The sequence below is a fragment of the Notamacropus eugenii genome, chromosome 7 (genome assembly GCF_028372415.1).
Source record: "Notamacropus eugenii isolate mMacEug1 chromosome 7, mMacEug1.pri_v2, whole genome shotgun sequence".
NCBI lineage: Eukaryota > Metazoa > Chordata > Mammalia > Diprotodontia > Macropodidae > Notamacropus > Notamacropus eugenii.
This window is the reverse complement of record NC_092878.1, coordinates 5,652,898-5,674,563: the sequence shown is the minus strand read 5'-3', so window position 1 is coordinate 5,674,563 and position 21,666 is coordinate 5,652,898. Positions and strand designations below refer to the sequence as shown.

Sequence of the window (21,666 nt, the reverse complement as noted above, 5' to 3'; positions counted from 1 at the left end):
AACGATTAGTCTCATACTGTATGAGTCAGGCATAGTGCTAAGCTCTAGGGATACAAAGACTTAGGTACAACGTCTCTATACCCTCAAGAAACTGATAGTCTAACTATATTAAAATTAGAAAGGTATACCCTCACAAAGTCTTAATATTATAATTTCTAAGAACTCTTCCTGAGCAATAGTGTTTTCCATTCTAAAGATTATTTTTTCTGGTAATAAGCTCCCCATTACTTTGGCTCCCCCGATGCAAATATCAATTTAATTCAATATTTTTTTCTATAGTTGGAGTCAACCCAGGAAGTAAAAATCTTTTTTTTTTTTTTTTTTTTTTGGAGCTAAGCGAATCACTATGTAGAAAAGAACTTCTGGTTTTGAGAAATTGTGAGGATGAGAGAGAAAATGAAGGACAAGTATATGAGGGTACATGTGATATTGTTAGAGAAAGATTAGAAGAAATGAAAAGGGGATGACTCAGTCTACGATCATTCTTCACCTGATTTGTGGGAATTCTGAAGAGTTCTGGGGACCTCCTCTTGGATTATATTCAGTGGAAGTTCATTACAGGGAAATCTCTTGTCTTTGATATTTCTTTCTCCACCTGATTTGACCTAGGCTAAGTTTTCAAAGACAGGGGTTATGTCATTTGACTCTGACAGAAATGTACAAGAAGTCTTATAAGCTAAGTGGCTCCTGAAGTCCTACTTTAAAAGCACTCTTTCATGCATCAGACGGAATTTTACCCCAGGACCAAAGAACATTTTGACAAATTCATTGTAATGAACAAATCAGAATTCCAGAATTGTCTCATTAAGGAATCCTGAAGTTTTTGCATTACCATGGGATGCAGTCCAACTACTAGTCTCTATTTGTCCTTACTGGACATAGCAGCAACTTCTCTGGTCGTATGAACCATGGCAGCTATCAGTATTTGCAAAGGAATCATATAAGAGTGTGAAGTGGAAAGAAAATTATTTTTGGAGTTCAAAGATGTGGGTCTGAGTTTCTGTTGTACTACTTAATAATTACGTTCATTAGTACTTCTCTCTGGGTCTCAATTTCTTCATATGTGAAAGAAAAGTGGTAGTAGACGATCTCTAAGGTCCCTTTCAAGTATAAAATCTGATCATTAGCTGTGAATTCTAGGACCATTTTGAGGAGAGATTTAATTTTGATGAATGTCTGATATCATTTTTACTGAGAGTCTATTGGGCCATACAGAACAGTCAATTGGCAACTTTCAGTGGCTCATATTTTTGCTGTGAGCAATGGCCTTAATGGAACGTTTTATGAACCTGCCTAATGGAAAGGATATCCCAAACAGTACTACACTTAGATTTTTTAAATTGCAAACTCTTATTTGAGTAGTAGAAAGCATAGTGATATAAGAAAAGTAGAAAAGCTAGTTACTAGCCTTGTCTGTACCACTGACTTCTTTGGAGGAGGATGTCAATGAACTTCTCCAGTACTCTGTTTTCTCATGTATAAAAGAGGAGTTTGAATTTGGTGACCATCTCTTGTTCTATGATTTTATGACCTCTCTTCATAAGAAAGGAAGCAATACAAGAGTGAGAGGTGGAATGTGGCAAGAGAAATAGATGAGGTAATTAATCAGAGTTGAAACCTTACAAGATGGTATCTGGATGAGAGTAATGTTAGATGAACCAAAGGTTGGCAAAAGAGAGGAAGGAAGATAAGGAAGAGGAGTAACCATGTTTTGGTGGACCATGCAACATCTTTAGGCAGAATCAGGATGGTAGAATTGGCAAGAATCATTTCCCCAAGCTCTTTCATTGCCCACAATATCTGCAGTAGAAAATACTGAGAGGCTTGTTCTCATATATCTAGAAAATCAAAAGTCTTGCCTCTTACTTGAGGCATTGAGTATAGAGTCAGGAAGGAAAAGTCTAAATCAGAAATGTGTTTAGACATGGATTTGCAAAGTAATGCTTTAAAAAGAAGGAATCCTAAGGTTTCCATTAACTGTTATTCCAAGGGAAAAGTGAACCTTCGATTCTTAGGAGGTATTTCAGAAAAAGAAAAAAACCTTTACATAAAAGGTATGAAAAGGAAATTGTAGATGCTCTTTGGATATGGTGGATAATGAGAGGTTGGAAATTGCAATCTTTGGAACTTATGGTGTCCCAAATCCCTGAAGGACACATAAAATTCAAGGACATCCATAAAGAAACTAGAAGACTGAGTCCAAGATTGAAAAATTTATGAAGAAGTTAAGATTTTGGCATTGGGAGATAAAAGTTCTGCAGTCAGAGCAGAATTAAATAGATCTAAATGTTTTTTTTCACATTGGCTCTTCAGTCTAGTATCCATAGCAAATAATAGCAAAAGTATTTTTCAAGTTTGCTGGACTGAGGGGCAGGCTTAGGCTAAGGCAGAAAAGGGAAAGAAGCAAGATTTGTTTTGGCAGGACCCTTCCAAATTCCTTTCCTTCTGGCTTTATATTCCTTACTTTCACCCTACACGCTCTGGAAAACTCCATTAACCAATCCATATCTGTGTTCCACTTTCAAAATGTCATTTAATTACTTCAGAGATTTATGATTTTGTCCCTCCACCAATAGCATTTTGAACTACCTTCAGGCCTTTGTGGACCATACATTAAAAATAAAGGGAGCACTGAGGTCATTTTCACCTATCTGAAGCCAAAAGAGGTTAAATGATTTGCTCAATCTATACAGGGATTAGTAAGTAGCAGGTCTCAATTGGAGCCCAGATCTTTTGACTTGAAATCCAGGACTTTCACACCACTCTACTCTCTTCTCATTATTTCATCTGTGATCTTATCTGTTTGAGTACTCTCTCTCTCTCTCTCTCTCTCTCTCTCTCTCTCTCTCTAACAGTGCAAATGTCAGTGGTCTCTTCTCCTCATTCACTGCTCTTCCTGAGTTTTCTGTGGCCTGATAAATTCATCTCTTATCCAACTCTCTGGAAATGAACACTTCTCTGAACTTAACTCCACCATTCTCTGAATGACAGACATTACCTGACTCATACTCAAAAGCCTTTCCAGTTTTTAGTGGTGCCTGTCCATCTCATTGTCCACTGGCAGAGCCTTCAAAATCCCATGCCATGTTGAGATATCAGAATGGAGATTTATTTTGAATATCAGAGGTAAGTAGTATGACTTGTTACTTCAATGATTTTTACACACACGTGACTTTTCTCCAGTGTCTTCCTTCTCTTCCACTCTGCAATCAGCATTCCACAGTAATAGATTTCTTTTTTATCTTGATCACATCTGGAGTTTGGGGTTCAGTTCAGTACTCCAAAGAAAGCAACGAGGATGGAGAGCTCAGTCTGGGTTATAGCCATCTAGTAATGCCTGAAGACTTACTGGTGACACAATTGCATTTAATAGGTTTCCCCCGAGAGGAGAGATTAGAAAGTGTTATTCTTGGTCCTAGGGGGCAGAGGGATAGGAAAACAAAGAGTAGAAATTACAAAGAGGTAAAATTTGGGTTTGATGAAAAGAAAAGCTTCCTAGCAATGAAAACTATCCAAGAATGGGCTGCTTCTTGAAGGAGTGAGTTCCCCACCATTAAAAATCAGCAAAGACTATGCATGTTGTAGAGAGGATTCTTTTTCAGTTAGGAGTTGGACTCGATGACCACTGGGTTCCCTTCCGACTCTGAAATTCTATTATCCTTTTTCTTGACCTTTTGTTCCAATTTCTTGCTTTTCTAACTTCTTCCTTTTACTATCCCTGGCCTTTTCCTTCTATCCTTGTGATCACCCCCAGGAACTTCAGGTGAGATGCAGGAAGAGAGATCCTTACCCAACAGGAAAAGAAACTCATTTGGTTCATGCTGAATGAACAGAGCAGAGGGAGTGTGATATGAATTATGTTAACAGGAAGATGGATTATCTTTCTGTTGTTTCCATTTGACACTAATACTGAGTCTAATCAACCCCACAAAGCAGTCAAAAGACATTCCTTTCGAGAACTGGGATACTAAACTTAAAAACGCTGGGCACAAGAGAATATAGTTAAAAATATTGCAGTGATGAAAAGAATACCTAAAAAGGAATACCTAAAATTCATACAGAATTTAAGCTTTTAAACTTAAAAGTGTGTGTGTGTGTGTGTGTGTGTGTGTAAGAAAGAGGGAGAGAGAGATGAGATGAGATAAGAGATAAGATGATGGAGGAGGCAGACAATAAGAAACCTGGATCTTGATCTTGGTAATGGCACTTGTTACATATATTGGCTAAGCCAACTTTTCTCCTAATTCCTCAACTAGAAAATGAGGTTTGGCCAGGCAACCCTTCAAGTGTCATGAATTTATTGATTCTATAACCTCTGTTATGGATCTCTGCATGTTGGGAATATAGAAAAGGAAAAAAGCTATCAAGACAAGAGTGAACGAATAGAGTGAATGAAATAAATGTAGTAAAAAACTATTGGTATCTGAATGGAAGAGAAGCTGGAGAAGGAAGATGTGGAAAAGAAAAGCTGGGATGGGGTGGAGTTTGGAGGATCAGGGAATTCCTGACTCAGAAGGAGAATAGGGGAACTGTTAAGAATGACTATACCTTCAGGGTTGCCCTCCCCATCCCCCCGCCAAGGGCTGGTGTTCTTCAAATGATCCTCAGTTGTAACTCCTAGAAGCCTAGAATAATCCAGAAGGGTCACAAATCTACGGACTCCCAAATTTCTTGCAAAGAGACCTAAATCCAGAATAAGCTAGGAAAGGTTTGAAAGTCAGTGTTTCAAAATAGTAGAATTCAGAGATCCCCTAACACCTAGAGATAGGTAATTGATGGGATCATTTGAGTTAAGTGCATATGGCGGGGGAGGGGGGGGTGTCCCAGGAAAAAGCTGTGGACACAAAGGAGAAGACAGCCAAGGACTCAGTAGTGATGGAAGGTAAGAGGTTGGAAAATCTAATCTTTGGGATTTGGTGGCTATATTGCCCTTCAGACACAAAAAGTGCAATGATAATTCTTGGAAAACTGATCAGGTCAAGTTTGAAGTGAGTTTCTGAATGGTAATTCAAAATAAAAAGAGAACTGAGTTAAGCTTTACAGGTCTCTTGTTCTGTCATTGGGTGGTAATTACCTTTCAACTTTCCTTATATTTCCTCACCACAAACATTCCAAAACAGGGTCACCTACAAATCCCATTGGAAGAGAAGGATAAAATGAACCAGGACTCATGGGTATGAAAGACATGCGAATTTGTTGCTACTTTGTTCCCTCTCTCCTCTCTTGAATTCAGAATTCCCTTACTAATAACGCTGGAGAGGGAAACTGGGATTGGTTGAGCTCTGGCACTTCTGGTATAATCTGTTCTTGCAGATTGGCTCAGTGGAACCTTGAGCCTTGACTCTGCCTTGATCTTGGCTTCCCTGCCCTGGCTCTCAAGTTTTTCAGGCAGAAGAAAGATAAGCAGCTATTGGAAAAGCAAACTGATGGGGTGGGGCAGAGGGGAGGAAGAGTTCTCAAGAGTATTGGAACCTTCACTCTAGTCTTGACCATCTGAACACAGAGTCCCCAAACATTAACCCTGACAGTTACTGCCCTTTTGAGGCAGAGATGAAGATGGAGGAATCCTCTTCCTCTGACTTGCTTCATTTGTGTCTCCTCCAATCAGAAAGTTGTCTCAGGGGAGGACAAATGGGTCAGGTGTCCATACTACACCTATGTCATGCTATGATTGATGTAGCTGTGAAGATGGAAGCTGATTTGGGCCCATTTAGAAAAGTCCTAGATCTAGGCATCAGAGCTATCAGAAGAAATTGCTATGAGGGCTTTCCCCAGCAGTAGCATTACCATCATGGGACAGGAAATGGACACCTAACCTCCAAAGATTACTTATCAGATTTCCTAAGAGGAGAAATTAATCACTTTACCCTACCCCACCCCCAAAGGAGGAGTTCTGTGAGAAGCCCAAAGAAAAGGAAACAAAAAGAGGGTATAGTCAAACTCAGGTCCAGTCATCAGTATCAGACCTGCCATTGTGGTCCACTGATCTGAACTTCCAAGAGGAAACTTTGGTCATCGACAGGGAATTTGTTGTCAAATCCCAACCCAGAGTAAGGAAGACGTTAGGAATCACTTCAAGGTGACTCACCCTTGAAAAGACAAGCTGTAGAATCTCAGCCAGTTAGCCCAGTGGGGGTGGATTCACCCATTCCATGACAACACCCACTTCAATTCACCATTACCACCCAAAGACCATTGTTAATGCAACATCCACTGCAGCTGAAACAAGAAGACAGAGCCCAACAACCTGCAGTGACAGGAAGAGGATTTAGAGACAGCCACAATCTCAGAGTCCAAGGGCAATTTTATCTGGCTGAAAGGAATGAGTAGAGCCATGAGTGCTAGGAGACCCAGAATGTAACTGAGAGAGGGGGAAAAAGAGCCTGCAGTTTTGAGAACTGAGGGAACTTTGGGTCAATAAATAGCTGAACGACCTCAGGCAAATCAGTTTATTTCTGAATCTCTTGCCTCATGAGCAAAATTGATAGGTTTTACCTAAGCTCCCTTTCAGCAGCTCTAGCAGGATGTCATTCTGATCATCGGGACACCTAGTCACATGGCCAAGCACACACATCAACAGATTTCTTCTGTCATAGGAAGGGGACAGAGATACCAAGCAGTGCCTGAGACACGCTGCCTTTCCTGGTCTAACCCCCCTCGTCCCTCCCTTCTGAGACCCAAGAAGAGATCTGAATCTGGAATGTACTGGGAAAAGGGTTGGAAATCAATATTTTAAAAAGGTAGAATTCTGAGATGCCCATCAACTGCCATCCTGAAGGGTATCTCAGTCCTAGGGATTCTTGGGGTTTATTCAAGGTATAGATAGATAGGTATAGATTTCCCATAGAAAAGCTTTAGACAAAAGAGAAGGAAAGTAGGTGGAGACTCAGTGGGTGAATATGGAGAGTAAGAAAAAATAATACAGGTTTTAGGGATTTTCTGAGCCTAAGGAAGAAGCATGTAAAATGGAGGGTTTCAGGGAAGTTTGAAAGCAAGTCAGTTTCTTCACCTCTGTGTTTAAGGGACATAGTGTCTCTTCGGTAGGTCCATTTTTATGCCTCCTTCTTTCTGAATCCTATTGCCCTGCTCAATGTTGTAACATTTCCTTTACGTGGGTATTTTCACTTAAGCTTTAACTGAAGCATGTAGTATGTCTGGCTTCCCAGTTTGGGAATCTTTTCGGTGCCCCTCCTCAGCTGCCCATTCTTCACCTATCTTTCTTCTACATTCCTGACTCTACGTCCTTAACCTCCAGCCCCTTGGTCTCCTTAGCCATCTCCCTGTATTTCTACTACAATCTTCTCTCTGAAATTCTGCTCTGTTGTTCTTCCAGATTTTTCTTTCTCTCAAAATTTCACTTTCACCTCCTCTTTCTAGACCTTGTTTCTATTTCACTACCCCTCTCTGGCCCTATTCATTTTTTTTCACTCTCATTGTTCTCAATCTCTTTTTGCAAGGTCTTTACTTGGAGACACATTTCGCTATTTTATCTTTGAAGGGAGACAAATTTCAGAATTAATGAAATTTTCCAGTAAATACATTCATTTTGGAGAGGGCTTAATCATCGTTGTCCAAAACAACAGTGATAATCTCTCGAGTCCTTGATAGGAGAACTGTGAAGGGAAAAAAAAGAGAACTTATGTCTAAAACAGCATCCTGGGCCACAGGGATTATAAAATACCTTTCTCCTTCAGTCTGAGTGTCCACATTGTAAGCAGGCTACTCCATAACAGTTAAGTGATTTGCCCAGGGTGACTCAATGAGTGTGTGAATCAGGATTCGAACTCAGATCTCTTGACTCCAAGTAGAGTATTCTATCCACTACACCACCTACCTATTGCTACAACGTCTGTTTTTTTGTTGTTTTTTCACTTTAGTTACACTTTACTATCAACACTCCTCTTCAAATGGATGAATGAAGTAAATACAAAAGTAGCAAGATAAAAATTAGCCGAGGTAACAAGCTACTCTTAATGTGGATTTGCCCTCTAGTGATGCGTACTAGCAGACCATCTACAATATTCAGTCTCTGAGAGTTGCCTGGGCCACTACAATGTACCGTCTCTATCATGTTGGATCTTTCTTTTACCCTCTCAGTGCCCTGAGAAACTAAGACAGTTAGTTAGAAATGAGTTGGCAATCTGCATCATTAGAAGACATTTTTGTACCAGAAACAGCTATTTTATCCCCGATTAAATTATAAGTACAGAACTATATTTACGTATGTGTAAATCCATGTACAGACTCAATACACATAGGATTATTTGTGTATAATACATATGTACATACATATGCATACCACCATACATATGAAACAAATCCTGGAACATATTTTTTAAAACCATATCTGGTTTTGGTAATCTATGATTTGGCTTGCCCATTCCCCATCTTTCTCAAAATATTATTCCCTATATATACATATGCAAAATATACATAATGTATACATACCTATATAGAACATATGTGTGTACACATGTACAGACACACAATACATCACATACATATGTAGAGTTTCCCAAAAGTGTTAGGGCAGTTTTAAGCAGTTAAAAATTAAAATTATACTAAGACTTTTGGGATTCTCTCTCTTTTTATATATGTGTGCATACATACACATATCCACATGTATGTAATAAACACATATAAAATTAGTCTATATATTTTTGTGTATACACATTGCATATGTACATGAATGCATACATCTGTAGAGAGAGATACAGTGATCAATATAATGATATCAAGCCATGTGTGTATTATGTCTGTGTTCCAAAAGAGAGGAGAGGAGACTGGATCTCTGATTTTATTCCATCACTGCATCCCCAAATTATGACCTTTCAGCTTGTGAAGTGCTACCAGATTTTGCAGACCAAGGACATGTCCTTGAGAACCCCTGGCGCTCTCCAGGTTTGGCCTAGTTATTGGAATAGGATTTGCATATTATTTATATGTGCGTATATGTATATGTACATACATACATACATATATCATAGATACATATATACATATAACCTCTCTTCTCTCCTGGTCTCATCAACTTTGCTCTATCCCTCATCCAGGTCATAAGCATTATCACCAATCAGGAGAGTCTCATACCAAAGGGCTTGGGTTATAAATATATGTGTGTGTATACACATATATATTTATGTATGTAAATACATAAACACATGTGTAACACAGGCTTCTCTGGACATGCCCTTCTCTTTTAACATGGAGATGCCCTTAAGGAGACTTCTGAACATGCCCAGTTTGCTTAACTAGAGCTCCGTGAGTACCCAACTCCATAGGTAGGGATAGCTTCTTTTGATTCGTTGCCCATTATCTTTAAAATTGGTGAAACTGAGTCACTTCCTCTTTTTCTACCATGCTCCTTCTTTCTGCTGTGCTCTTTTGAGGCATTCATCTGATGGGTCCAGAAGGTGGAGATCATAAGGGTGCCATGAATTGAACTAGTGAGAGGGGAAGGATTTCTTTTCCCTCTTCCCTCTTTTATTCTGCCTTCAACTCTGAGAAATGGTTCTCTTTGGTTTGACCTCTTCAGTTTCAGGTGCCATTGGTTATCCCCACTGGACATAGGAGTTCAAACCATGGAAACAGTGGAGCCCAGATTAAAGTGGAAGAGTGCAGCCAGTCAGCCCAACAAGGAAGCCCTAAGCAGCCAGGGTGCCTAGAACTTGAGTGCAAGGGAAGCGGGGCGGGGGGGTGGGTGGAGTTGAACTTGCTGCAACTGTTCTCTATGGGCACCAAGCTAAGCTACCCATGTAATCGCTTCCCCTTTCCACAGACTGAAGTGTTGGAAGAAGGTTATTTGTGATTATGCATTCTGAAGTGAATATTTCTGTGTAAAAGTTAATCTATTAAGGGGATAAACGGAACTGGGGTGCAAGGGACTATTGCCCACTATTCAGGGGGGATTATCACTGGTATGGGTTCGAGTCATTTGCAGAGAGACTTAGGTACCTCAAACCTCCTTAAGGGTACTAGAGAATTCCTGAGGGAAGAGTGAAATGTAACCTACCTGGCCTCTAGACAGCACCCTGGGCTCCAGGGTGATCTGTGTTTATATGACATAGACATATTAAGTATATACATACATAAATATATAAATATATTTATCAAATGCATTGAAATTCATTTGTTGGTTTTTTTTTTGAATCATTAAAAATCATTTCAGGTCTGGAGACGGAGGAAGTCAGCTGGAAGAAACAAAATGTCCATTTGTTGGGTATTTTCTGGTGTCAGAAGCAGAAGTAAACAAAAGAGATCAGAAAGTAGGTCTTTAATATTAAACCATTTCAGTGTTACCATGTTTCTGTGAATTATCTGTCTTTGAAATTCCTCTTCAGCTCCTCATTTCTGGAGGGCTGTAGACATCTCCATTAAATTGTGCTAACGGTAAGTATTTGTTTCAAGTTAATTTCTTGTCTTTCCATTTTTCTTCCTGTCTCGCCTCACCTAGGGCCAAGATATATTCAAGTCTTAACCCATGGATTTTATGCATAATTTTATGCATACAACTACTGAAGAGTGGTCAGAAGATGAGTTTCCCTGGTTCTCCCAATTATCATATCCTAAGTGACAAGTCACTAAGATTCAGTTTCATTTTCTATAAAATACCTGTCTCACATGGATAGCATGGGAAACACTTGGGTGACAGGTATTGTGCAGTACACCAGAAAGAGCAGCTGGGTTTGGAGTTAGGGAATCCAGGGTTCCAATCCTGGCTCAGCTATTTCATTTGACCCTGTCATTTAATCTTGTCAAGTGCCCATATCTGTACAATAAACCAAATGACCACAACCACTTGGTTCCTTTTAAAGTTGAGAAACTGAAGCTGAGAGAGATTACATGGTGGAACCAAGTCAATGAATGCAGAACTTAGACTCAATGATGTTCAAGGCCCCTTGCAGGTCTAAATCTGGGATCTCAAGTGTGATCATGTTTGTCAACATGCTTTCTACCATCTCACTACAGACATGTTTGATGCTGAAGCTAAGAGGCCTGCTCTGCAGTAATTAGCTGCCTCTCACTAAACCTCTTTTAGTGACAAAAGTCTAATGGGGTTCACTTCAGGTCAAAGCCTGACCTTGAATTCTTCAGATGCTGTCTGACTTTTCACTTTTTGAGACCTAGGATGGGCTTTGCTTTTCCTTGTCCCCACCCCCACCCCCAGCACTTAGCACAGTGCCTGGCATATAGGAGCTACTTAATACTAGTTGCCTAAACTCTGAGGAGTTCCCTTTTGTCAAATCAAAAGTGCTCAGGGTCTGGGGAACAAATTTGCACTGGCTAAACACACAAGAATCCCACTTGATAAACTGAGATGTCCATTTATTTATTCAAATACATATATCTGTCGAAAGAACTTGGGGTACCAGTTGCTTGCACAGGGTATTCCTTCCTCATGAAAGTAAGGCCACTCATGAGACCAAAATATAAAAAATTAGGTTGCTGCAGGAGTATATCTTTAGAATGCAAGGCATTTGATCTTCTCATGTTTCCATCAAACTTGAGGAGCTTGACAAATTGCCCTTTCCCATTCTGTGTCATTTCTTTCCCAAGAACTGATTGTGGTAATCCAGAATCAATGCTGGCTGAAAATGAAAAATTTCCACTTGAAGACTCTCCTGATTTTTCAGACATGGTACAAGCTGAATCTCTACTGTTATAACATTCTCCTCTGTGTATTAAAATACAATTGAGTAGCTCATAGTAGCTTATAACGTATTGTATGTTAGTACGCTTTAGATTGGTGTCTCACTGTTATAATTTCAGGAGACAATTTAGGACAATCAAGGACTTTATGGGAAGGACACTGCTCTAGCTGGCTAATTTCATTGATCTTATATTGATTTTAATCAGTTCTCACTTTTCACATGGTGACAGTTTATTTTTATCGTGTTTCAAAACCCTTTATTGAACCTGATCTTGGGAAGGTCTTCATGTCCTAATCACAAAACTATTATTATAGTTGCTATTATTAATTACCTCTGAACAATCATTCTCTTGACCTTGGATCATATTTTAATATTCCTATCCTTCATTGCTTTGACAACTCAAATCCAAAAATCATATCATCATTGATCTAGATGTGGGTATTAGATGCTATCTAGTCCAATATCCACATTTTACAGAAGAGGGCACTGAAACCCAGGGTCACTTTTCCAGGGTCACATGATTAGTAAGTGACTGAGGCCAGATTTCTGCTTAGGAAGATGAGTCTTCCTGACTCCAGGCTCAGCACTTTATCAACCTATATCCCCAAGGCGATATTCACAGGACTGAGGGTGACTATGAATATGCTGGCATAGTTCTGAATTGCAAAATATAACAGACTCTCCATATACAAAGCAGAAGAAAAACACTCAGACACCAGAAAGCCATATCTGTCATAGTAACCAAGAAGTCAATACACATTAGCACTGCAGGGTACAAAGCCATTCCCAAGCCTCCTCCCACCCCCACAAACACACACACCACTAACTATGCCTGCCTGTGTCTTCTCTCCTCCACTCTAACTGCTCTGACCAACTTCCTCCCAGTTCTACGCTACCCTTCCTGTTCTACCTGTTCAACAATGTTCCACCTACCACATGTGACTTAGGCTTCCATGTGATTTAAGCAGGTCATATGGGCCTATTTATAAATGGGAAAGATCTTCCCATTTAACTTACCCTTATTCCCCTGTGCCACCTTGATACACACGATCCTATGAACTGGTTTATTTCTGACACATAATATCTGTTTATCTTTGGACAAGTCACTTAATAACCTTAGGAAGTGATTTAACCATGCTAAGCCTCAGTATCTGTATCTGCAAAATGATCTGGTTGAACTAGGTGGCATCTGAGGCCCCTTCCAACTCTAAATCTTTGACCTTATGGCTATTTTTTCAGCTGATTGAGTGGCAGAATTCAAGTCAACTAATGATTTTGAGTCATTATAAGGACAGGTGGGGGATGGAGAATGAATGGATGAGGACAGATGTCATTATTTGCTCAAATGGAAGGAAAAGTACCACTTCAAGGGCATATTCATCCAAGAACATCCTCTAAGGTCTGCATGGTAAGAATTCCGTAGGGGAAAAGACATCTCTGTTTAGATTGTGCAGGAGTAGAGGAGGAAGGTAGTTCATTCCAGAGAAACTTCTTGTCTTTCTATTTTTGACTCATCTGACTCAGGACAAGATTTTCAAAGAACAAGGACAACTCATTTGACCACGATGGCAATATGGAATTTTATACAATCCATATTTCTTTTGGGGTTTCTATTTGTCATACTGAATTTTACCTCTGTATCAAAGAAAGCTGGTTATTTAAAGTGGGAGTAAAGTTATAAAAAATTCAAAATTTCCTAATTATCTGGGATTCCTGAGGAATTTTTATGGTACCCTTGGCTATAATCCAGTTGCTGGTCCTTGCATTTTTCCCTCCTTGGTTGAAGCCCGGATTCTTCTTTGGTCACAGTAAGTGGTCAAAAGATACAAACAGATGGTTTCCAAATTAGGAAATGTAAGTTATTCACAACATGAAAACATGCTCCAAATCAGTAACAGTAAAGAAAAGACAAATGAACTCTTAGCCAACAAATTAGAAAAGATGATAAAATATGGAAACAATGCTGGAGGAGTCGTAGGAAGTAAGGCACAAAAATACACTATTGATGGAGCTGTTCATTGATCCAACTCTAATACGAAACAATTTGGAATTGTGCTATCAAAGGAAATAAATTGCTTATACTCTTTGACTCCATGATACCACTATTCACCATATACTCCAAGGAAGTCAAATGATAGAGTGAAAGTTTCTATGTGTGCCAAAAATATCCATACCACATTTTGTAATCACAGAAGATTATAAATGAAAGTGTTGCCTATCAGTTGTGGCATGGCTGAACAAATCATGGCATATAAATGCAATGGAATATTATCATTGTCCATAAGAAATTATCATTACGTGGAACAAAGAAACTGAGGAAGAATTATACAGACTGATGCAGACAGAAGTCGGTAGAACCAAGATAACAGTGTACAAGGTGATTACAATGATGTAAAAGAAAACACAGATGTCAGAATACAGATCAGTTTAATCAGCAATGTGACTTCAGAAAACTGAAGACAAAACATGCTTCTCTCCTCTGGGTAGGCAGTGGTAAAGTTTACAAGTATAGAATGAGACAGACATACGTTGCCAGACGCTATCAACATGCTATTTGTTTTAACTGTGGGGTTCTTTGTTACAAAGAAGAATTTTATTATAGGGACAATGGAATAGAAAGTGACTAATATTAAAAAGTCAATACTTTTTAAAGGCAATAACAAATAACCAAATCTATGTTTTGCTAGACCAGGGCATGTCTGATGACTGAGAAAATTTGATTGGTTTCCAGTAAGAAATAAATTTTCATGTCTGCTGCTGCTGTCATTCCAAGAGTCTTTGGACCCTAACATTTACTTTAGAAACTTCTGGGAGGCTTGCTCTTGCTCATCGAGCCCTTAACCCCAAGAAACCTCAAGTCCTGTCTTCTCCCTGAAGCTTTGAGTCTTGTAGAACTGGGAAGGAGATCCAAGCTGGTAATATGCTGAGAAAGGGTCAGCAAAACCAATGTTTTAAAAAATGCAGAATTCTATGTTTTCCTTTAACTCTTATTGACATAGAGATACGATTTGGGTGGTAATTGGAGGAAGAGATAAGGGTATCCTGAAGAAAAAAGTTGTGTATAAAATATGGGGAAGATGAAAAATAAAAACTCAGTGGGGATCATGGAGAAGAGAGGTTGGTAATCATCTTTAAATGACTCTCAATGGAACAAAGTTACTACAGGAATTGGAGAAGATACAAAGTTCCAGTTCCAGAGGAACTAAAAACTTCAAACTGAGATTGAAAAGTAAATGCAAGAGGTTTGAGGATTTGAAGAAAGAGGATTAGTGGTGTGTGAATAGGAGTAAGATTGAACACATGCCAAATATTTTGCATGAATTTACTCCATTGAGAAATCAAAAGTTTCTGAGACCAGGCTTAAGCATGAAATCTGAGGGAAGTAAACTGATCAATCTATGGCAGAATATTTCCTCATCTCTTCTTCCTGCCTTAACTCTCCTTGGGAAAATTTCCTGATCAGCCCATATCTTGGTCTCATTTTGAAATATTTTTTAGCAACTCCAAGATAGATGGTTTTTAAAATTCTAATTATTCCCTCTACCAATAATGATTGTGGGATGATGGGCAGGGAGGGGTGAGAGGTATGTAGAGCCAAGACCATGGGGTAAAGACAGGGTCTCACCTTAGTTCTCCCAAATTCCCCTGCAAGTAACTTAAATGACACCTCAAAATGAATTCTGAAGTGGCAGGACCAACAAAAGAAAAAGGTAAAACAATGTTCCATCCCAAGAAAACTTAGAAGGTTGATAGGAAAGGTCTGTCTCATTGGGTTGAGAGTAGAGCACAGTCTAGTGCCGGCACCCTGGCAAGTCAGCAGCAGACAACATCCTGGAAAACCAGTGCAGGCATTGGGGCGTAACTGAATCAGCAGTGGCAACTTCCATATGGGGATCTAGGTTGCAGGCCAGGGTTGCAGTCCCAAGGCAAAGAAGAACACTAGCACACTAGCACTCACAGCAACAGGGGAGGAAAGACCTTGGTTACAGTTCCACGGTAGAAAAGAGTCTTTGTGATCACTCACAGATCAGAGCACAGGCCACAGGAAAGCAGTGATCATACTTCTCCATAGATCATGTCCCCTGAAAAGAACTGAAAACTTATAGGTCTCCAGAATTAGCACTGAAAACATTAGCATGAAAAACGTGAAAATTGAAAGTGTCTTCTCCACCTCAGGAGCAGAACCTAACCTTAGCATAAAGTTAAAAGTTAAGAAATAGTCTGGAAAAATGAGCAAACAATGAAAAAATAACATGACTATAGAAACTTACTTTGGTGACAGGGAAGATCAAAACACAAACTCAAAAGAGCACAACAGTGTCAAAACAGCTTACAAGCAAAGCCTCAAAGAAAAATGTGAATTGAAATCAAACAAAAAAAATTCCTAGAACAAGCTCAAAGAGGACTTAAAAAATAAAATAAGAGAAGCCTAGAAAAATTGGGGAAAGAAATGAGATTGATGCAAATAAAATCATATAAAAAGAGTCCACAGAAAAATAAGAAAAGATGTACAAAAATTCAAAGAAGAAAACAAATTTTAAAAAAGTAGACTTAGCCAAATGGGAAAGGAGGCACAAAAGCTCACTGAAGAAAATAATTCCTTAAAAATTAGAATTGGGCACGTGGAAGCTAATGACTCCATGAGATATCAAGAAAAAATAAACAAAATCAGAAGAATAAAAAAATAAAAGAAAATGTGAAATATCTCATTGGGAAAACTACTGACCTGAAAAATATATTGAGAAGAGATAATTTAAGAATTATTGGCCTGCCTAAAAACCATGATCATAGAAGAGTCTTGACATCGTAGAAATTATCAAGGAAAACTGTCCTGATATCCTAGAACCAGAGAGTAAAATAGAAATTGAAAGAATCCATTGACTTCCTGAAAGAGATGAAAACTCCCAGGAATATTAGCCAAATTCCAGAGCTCCCAGATCAAGGAGCAAATACTGCAAGCAACCAGAAGGAAACAATTCAAGTATTATGAAGTTGTAGTCAGGATAACACAGGATTGAACAACTTTAACATTAAACGATCACAGAACTTAGAATATGATATTCCAGAAGATAGGAGAGATCAGATTACAACTAAGAATCACCTACTCAGAAAAACAGTATATTCCTTCAGGGGAAAAATAGAAATTTAGTGAAACAGATGAAAAGATCAGAACATTTTTGGAGAGCAATTTGGAACTATGCCCAAAGGGCTATAAAAATGTACATATTGTTTGATCTAGCAATACCACCTCTAGGTTTATATCCCAAAGAGATCAGAAGAAAAGGGGGAAAGACCAGTTTGTACAAAAATATTTATAGCAGCTCTTTTTCTGTGATGGCAAAGAAATTGAGGAGATATCTATCCATTAACTGAGGGATGGCTGAACACATTGTGGTATATGATTGTGATATAAGAAATGATGAGCCAGATGCTTTCAGAAAAATTTGGAAAAACTTACATGAACTAATGCAAAGTGATGTGAGCAGAACCAGAAGACCACTGTACACAGTAACAGTAATATTGTACAATGACCAACTGTGAGTGATTTAGCTATTCTTAGCAATACAAAGATCCAAGACAATTCCTAAGGTCTTATACGAAAAATACCATCTACCTTCAGAGAAAGAACTGATGGAGTCAGTCTGAATGCAGGTCAAAGCATTTCCATTTTTTACGTGTGTGTGCATGTGGGCACACGCATGTGTGTGTGTGTGTGTGCATGTGTGTTTGGTCTATGTTTTCTTTCACAGCATGACTAATAGAGAAATATGTTTTGTGTGACTACACATTCATGACCTATATCTCACAGGAAGAGGGGGTTACGGGAGGAGAGGAAAGAATTTGGAACTCAAAATTTTTTAAAATAAATTTTTAAAATTGTTTTACATGTAATTGGAAAAATAAAATATTATTAAACAAAAAACAGTGATTGTGACCTTCTCTCAGTCTTATTACTGGGACTTTTAATCTTGTTTTATATGTGTATCATGGACCCCTTTGGCAGAATGGTGAAGTGTATGGATCCCTTCTCAGAATAATGTTTTTAAATAAAATAAAATATAAAGGGTTATAAAGGAAACCAATTACATTGAAATATAGTTATCTGGGCAGTTAGATGGTACAGTGGATAAAGCATTGGCCCTTGAGTCAGGGGGACTTAAGTTCAAATCCAGTCTCACACACTTACTAGCTGTGTGACCCTGGGCAAGTCAATTAACCCCAATTGCCTTCCCTCTCCCAAAATAAATATTGGGGAAAAAAGAAATACAGTTATCAAGTTCTCTAAAATTCATATACCCCAGGTTAAGAATCCCTTCCTTATTAGACAATTTATTTAAAACTAAAAGAGACCGCTGAGGTGATCTCATCTTATAGCTGACAAAACAGAGACTCATAGAGATTAAGTATTATGCTCAAGGCCAATTCACTCTGAATGCTAAATGACACACTTTCTCCAAGGGGCTGGAAAAGAAGGGAGATCCTATTATCAGAATCAGGAGAGAAGGTCACTCTGATTGGCATCCAAGCATGTACCAATGAGGAGCCAAAAGAAGAGCTTAAATGAAAACCAAACCATTAAATCAATAAGGAAAACCTTCTGACTCTGATGATGGCTGTAAAAGTCCCCAGATAACCCAGGGACAACCCATTCAACATCCAGATTTACGGGAAAAAAATCAAAACATCTACTATAATTCACACACTGGATAAAAATGTTGGTGAGTTCGTCTGGATAGCGCAACTCATCAAGAGATGACAATCTACTGCCAGAGTTCAATTTTGCAACCATACAACAATAAGCTCTTAAATTTCTTTCTAGAAGCCATTAAAGACAAGGAAACTTAGGTCCACTGTCACAGATAAGAAGTGATAGACCACTATTCCAATGGACTTCTTTGTTCCATATCCAGGGCTATTTCCATTATACCATGCTGATTCTTCAGTCCTGATGCCAACAATAAATACTGCAAAAACATGTCAATTTTATACTTCTGTTACATCCGAGACATCCTCCAGGTCATATAATTTACACTGTTTTCAAGTATTTCTCATCCTTCATCTCTAGTGTTGGCCCTTTACCAGGATGTGACCACTCTGATGGAAGGTAATTTGCTCTATGTGCTCAAATCAGTTGGATGTTCCCTTAGGCTCAGACACAAAATTCCTAATAAAAATAAGAATTATGGAGGGAAGGAAAAGGACAAAAGCATTTAAAAGGCACTTAGTGCCTATTCTCTCATAATTCTAATGTGAACCTACCAGATTGCCAACGGCATTTTTTCATGATCCATTTTCCCACATAGGTACGGATATTTTCTTGCGTACATATGATCTAACCTTCTTCTGCTCTGGGTACCGTTATGAATATTTAATTTCTCCATTCCCTTCCAGTTTTGTTCTGCTGTTCAAGTGTTTTTTAGGCCAAATCAGTTATTAAAAAATTCTAGTAGCACATTTCAAAAAAATCTTAATGCTAGTACTCATAGTACTCATACTTTCTCCCCATATAAACATCTTATTCAGCTCCAATATATTACAGCCCCAGATACAAAAAAGAACCACAAGTGACATGCGTGAAAGGGGTGGTTATCATATATCTTCTTCTTGAGTTCAGAGTTCCCCTACTAATTCAAAATAGACAGATAACAGTTAGCCTAGATGAGGTCTTCTTCCACCCAGGATTACTCTGATCATTTTCCTCCTTCTCTTCTACTCAGGTTCTACCAAACCCAGCTGAAGGAAATCATACAAACATACTGCCTGGGAACATTATAAATTCATGTTATCCAACATCAACTGATTCCCTACTGGAGAAAGGCAATTTTTTAAAAGTTTTCTATAACTGATTATCACTCTCAACAGAAGTGATGGTGTACCTCTTCTCTCCTTGTGTCCCATCTCTCTCTCTCTCTCTCTCTCTCTCTCGAACTGAAGATCTAAATTCTTACTATACTGAGCAAATTGAGGTCATTCAACATGGGTTCTTATTCCTTTAAATTCCTTTAAAAACCTCATCACATCATTCCCCATTCTATCCTTTCCTTCAGGCTTCTGAAGCAGTTCTTCTCGTGCCTTTGATCCTATTCCCTCCTGAGTTCTCCAGAATATTGCAATCTCAAGAATTCTACCTCTTTCCCCCCAACCTTTAACATCTCCTTATCTACTGGTAACTTCCACATTTCATTCAAACATGCCTGTCTTCCTATCCAAAACAACCACCACCCCCTTCCCTAAATAATCTCCAGCTATAATCCTTTATCCCTTCCTCCTTTCTCGAACTCTTAGAAATCTTCTACACTCACTAGCTCCACTTCCTTTCCTCCCATCTATTCCTTACTTCTTTGCAATCTGAATTCTAATTTCAACCCTCAGCTGAAACTGCTCTCTAAAAAGTCACAAACGATGTAATGGAAAACTTTGATTTTTTCCCAGTATTGCATCATCTTTATGTAGATGATCCATAGATCTGTAACCAGCCCCAGTTTCTCTCCTGAGCAGCAGTTTTGCATCACCGATTGCCTACTAGACATTTCAAACTGGATGTCTCACACATCACAAATCCAACATGTCCAAAAACAGAACTTTCTCCAAAACTCACCTCCTTTTTCAGTCATCCCTATTTCTATTTAAGATGCCATCATCTGAACAGTCTCTTAGGTTTTAACCTTGGTATTGTCCTTGACTCCACACATCCAATAAGTTGCTATATCTCGCCTTTTCTAATGACGTCTAATTTCTCCCTTAGAATCTCTTCTTTCTACTCATACAGTCACTACCAAAGGTCAGGCCCTAAGCACGTCACCTAGACTATTTGGCTTCATTTGTCAAGTCTCTCCCTACTTAAGCTCATCCTCCACACTATTGCCAAAGTGATTTTCCTTTAATACAGATGTGACTACGTCTCTCCTCTATGCCATAAATTCTAGCAGCTCCATATTGTCTCTAAATAGAAAATCTTCTGTTTAGCTTTGAAGGACCTTCATAACTAAACTTCAACTTATCTTTTCAACCTTATTGTACAACTCTCCTGCCTATACTATGATATCCAGTCAGATTGGCCCTCTCTTTCTTATGCATGAAACTCCATCTTCTGACTCTGTATGCTAGCCATTTCCCATGCCTGGAATATACTTTCTCCTGACCCCCACCTCAGAGATTCCCTCCCTTATTTCAAAATATAGTTCACCATCTTCTACTTGAAGTCATCCCCAATTACCCCAACTATGTATGGTTCCCTCCCAAACTGTCATGCATTTGACTACTGCTTTATTCTGCACATATGAATTATCTCTCTAGCTCATTGTCAGAAAGAATTACTTCATTCTTTTTGATTTGTATTACCAGTGCCTAACACTGTGCCTGGCACATTGTAGGAGGTAAATACACGTTTATTGATTGGAAAGACTGCAGTCTGATTTTAAGACATATGAAGACATGCTACTCTTTTATCTCTCAAGCTTTGCTTTTCCTCAGACATCTTCTGCCTATCCAAGTAACATTAATACCAACAAAGGAGGACACATTAATACCAACAAAGGAGGAGAAAAGCAATGTCAGCAAATGAGTTTCATCAAATTCGACCTGTGAGTAGAACCCAGAGCCCAGAAACAGAGGTGAGTTCTGAGATGGATAACATTTTTTGCTTTGTTTCCATTTAAGATTTGTCTGAAGACACCAATCATGTTCTTATGGATAAAGTATTCAATGTGACCTGTATAGAATGAATTTCATGTCTTACTCTCCTTTAACATGATCTTTATCTCAGGTCCTAAATGTTCGTGTTGTTCTTGGCATGTCTAAGCATAAGCCGTAACTTTTAGGGAATGAATAGGTTCCATTCAAGGATGCTTGTAGAGGGTGAGACAAAATTTTTGAATAATGAAATAACTGCTAGGTTATAATCTGCTGCCTTTTGTGGATAGGATGCTTTTTGCTCACAATTGTAACACAACAACTGGATAAACAAATTCTCTTAGCAGAAATATAACTAGCATGGGGAAGGTTCCATAAAAGG

The 21,666-nt window shown here is 38.7% G+C and overlaps 1 long non-coding RNA gene across 1 annotated transcript; it reads left to right on the top strand.

Moving 5' to 3' along the window:
- Positions 1–6,031: 6,031 nt before the first annotated feature.
- On the top strand, positions 6,032–11,971 carry LOC140514170 (uncharacterized). The gene is made up of 4 exons (XR_011970457.1): positions 6,032–7,040; positions 7,878–7,956; positions 10,169–10,265; positions 10,454–11,971. It is a non-coding gene; the product is annotated as an uncharacterized lncRNA (long non-coding RNA).
- The last annotated feature ends 9,695 nt before the right edge of the window (positions 11,972–21,666 follow it).